Genomic DNA, 3514 nt, shown 5'->3' with positions numbered 1-3514 from the left:
CTCCGCTAACCCAGAAATATTACCTCGGGTTAAGAACTTTGCTTCAGGATGAGAACAGAAATCGTCCTGTGCAGCAGCAGCGGGAGGCCCCATTAGCTAAAGCGGTGCTTCAGGTTAAGAACAGTTTCAGGTTAAGAACGGACGTCTGGAACGAATTAAGTACTTAACCCGAGGTACCACTGTACCACTGTACATGTGCACCCATCACTAAGTCAGCGTGCCTGTGCAACATTTCTAATTTGAAGCCAATCCTATTCTGTTGACTCGGACTGCGCTCAAATGGGACTAACTCCTCCTGTGCAAAGGATTGGTGACAATTAATTTACGAATCTGTAACTCACAGGATGTAAACAAGCACTGAGCTACACTACAGCAAGAGGAAATGATTGCAGGCTGTAATTATTGCGACATTTCTCAGTACAGTAATTGCATGCAATTGCAGTAATTGTTCTTAAGAGGCTGTTGCACTAAGGTGTGGTCAGTGGTCTACATATGCAAGAGCTTTGCTTCCCCCATGGCGTTGGACACAATCCACCTGCATCCTGCAGTTTCTTGAGAAATGTTGTGGCTTGGAGGCGCTTTCCTGCAAAACCAGCTCCCAGCCGATTAAAAAGGTTTAAGCCAACATGTATACATTTTTTTTTACATCAGCAGATGGCAGCACGCGTGCAGACGATGGTTTCATTGAATAGGAATCGGAGGGGTGATTGCAGGCATAAGAAAGCAAATCAGGTAATTGTGTGTGGACAGCAATGTAACATGAGACTTCAAAGGTGTGGAGGGGGGGAGGCTGTGTTTTAAGCCACTAATATATACATGCCCTTAGGGTATTGGCACCACAGTAAAAAAGAAAACAAAAGTGAGTACTTGCTTTGTCATGACCACTTACGGTAATTAGATTTAATAAGTTTAATCAGGGCAACCAGGGGACAAAACATAAAGGATTCATTTCAGACAATATGGAGTTTTTAATGATTATTCTTTCTAAGAGGATAATGCTTGCCCTCCACGCCAGATTCAGATTATGGACCTTTTGAGCGATTTTCTCTCTTCTTCTCAAAACCCTGCAAATAAAAACCCTGTAAGGAAATCTCTGTGAAGAAAATCTAAATGGAGAAAGAAAGCGTGGAATTATCAACATGTACAGTTATTCAGCTGTCCTAAGCCTGTTACATTAAAAAACACCCTTTGTTTCAGTTTTGCTTTCGTTTTTAATTTGTGTTTTCAAAAAAGTTTGCTAAATAAATAAAAGTTTAAATCAAAGTTAGTTACTTTTACATTCTTCTCGTTGGAAATTTCCATTTGTGTTAATGAACATTTGGCATACACTCCGTTCATTTTGAGGCACTTGGCACGACAGTTCCAGTACTTTGGTTTATATTAAAGTTATTCATTCATTCACATGATCAGGCAGGAAAAAGGAAACCTTTCAGAAAACATTCTTTTCTAATCAGGGATGGAAAAAGTGCACTGAACTGTAGCTGCATTTGGCAGTACCCAGAAATTAATTATTGCTGCATTTGTTCCAGGAAACAGTTTCAAGATCAGGTCAAAATGAGATTCCCTGCCCCTTCTAGAAAATGACAACACTGAGGACTTGTCCACACTTATGCTTGTCCCAGGTCTGAGCAGCTTTCTGCTTGTCCAGCACTGGATTTATGGCGATGCAAGAGGTTTCCCCTTGCAGGGCGCTGAGCAATTTAAGTGGCTAACATGCATGTAGTCTGAGACTAAACTCTGGCAGGATTTTTGGTGACAGAAAAAGAATATGTTATTTTTTTACAATAGAGGAAGAGTTTGGTAGTGTTTTGTTGACTGGGATGTTAACAACTCTTAACCAGCCAAACAATTCAGGCCAATCAGCACACATTCTGAACACCTTGCCCATCAAAGAGTCAACCTTATATGTAGTTGATTCACACATCCATGTTGGAGATGTAAATTGCTGTTTCCAAGTTCTGCTGGATCTCTCAGCACCTTTTGATACCATCAACCATAACATCCTTCTGGACCGTCTAAAGGGGCTGGGAGCTGGGGGCACTGTTATACAGTGGTTCCGCTCCTTCCTCCTGGGCCGTATTCAGAAAGGGGGGGGTGAGTGTTCAGACCCCTGGGCTCTCACTTGTGGGGTGCCTCAGGGTTCTGTCCTGTTTCCCATGCTTTTCAACATCTACATGCAGCTGCTGGAAGAGATAATCAGGGTGTTTGGGCTGGGTGTTCATCAGTATGCAGATGATACCTCTACCTCTCTTTCAAATCAGAACCAATGAAGGTGGTGAAGGTCCTGTGTGAGTGTCTGGAGGCGGTTGGAGGATGGATGGTGGCTAACAAATTGAGGTTGAATCCTGAAAAGACAGAAGTTATGTTTTTGGGGAACAGGAAGCACGCAGGTGCGGAGGACTCCCTGGTCCTGAATGGGGGGTAACTGTGCCCCTGAAGAACCAGGTGCACAGCCTGGGAGTCATTTTGGACTCGCAGCTGTCCATGGAGGTGGAGGTCAATTCTGTGTCCAGGGCAACTGTTTACCGGCTCCATCTGGTATGCAGGCTGAGACCCTATATGCCCGCAGACTGTCTCCCCAGAGTGGTGCATGCTCTAGTTATCTCTCACTTGGACTACTGCAATGCGCTCTTTGTGGGGCTTTTAAGGTGATGCGGAAACTACAACTAATTCAGAATGTAGCAGCTAGACTGGTGACTGGGAGCGGCTGCCAAGACCACATAACAATGTTGAACTGTTTCTTTAAATCTAAAGGTTCATCATTGTTTCACCCAATGTGTATACCTTTAAGGGGCCGGAGCAAGGGCCAGAGTAAACTAATGAGATCCAGCCTTGCAGCTGTGAGGCATAGCAGGTGCTGCTGAGTTGCATTGATTAAGCTGTGTTGGGAATTGGCCACAGTATATAAGGAGCAGCACCTAGCTCTGCCATTCACCCTGGGGATGGGTTGGTGGTTGGGTCGTGTTTGTTTGTTTGTATTTAGTGTTTAAGGAGTTTTTGTTTTCCTTATTAAAACCTTGTTTGAGTTATTTTTGAGTCCCTTTTTTTTTAATGCAAGCTCTCCCCAGCAAGCTCTCTGCGCTACTATACTGCGAAAAGCCAACAAACACTGGTCTTGAAAGATGAGCGCCGCAACCCGAGTTGGCCACAACTGGACCTAATGGTCAGGGGTCCCGTTACCTTTAAGAAGAAATATTAGCAGATTATTTTGCAAGACTTTTGTAGCCTGGAAGGGTGCCTTCCTCAGTGTTTACCTACCATTGTTAAGGAAGTTCTGGTCAACTGGTGGTCAGGTAAGGATTTCACTTCCATCTTTTTTGTTTCAATATTTTTCTTGTTTAAAGAATTTGTTTATCACAAAGAGGCCCAACTTTTAAACAAGCAAAATGATTTTCAAGCAAAGTTCCTCAATGCTCTCTGGGTCGTCCTTTTAATGTGATTGTCTGTCTTTTCTCCTACTCAAGACCTCACATTTATCCACCATGTGATTAAAAGTTCAATACATTTTTTCTGT

This window comes from Podarcis tiliguerta (genome assembly GCF_965153285.1).
Source record: "Podarcis tiliguerta genome assembly, chromosome: 3".
Lineage (NCBI taxonomy): Eukaryota > Metazoa > Chordata > Lepidosauria > Squamata > Lacertidae > Podarcis > Podarcis tiliguerta.
The sequence above is the reverse complement of the archived record's forward strand: the minus strand, read 5'-3'. Positions refer to the sequence as shown.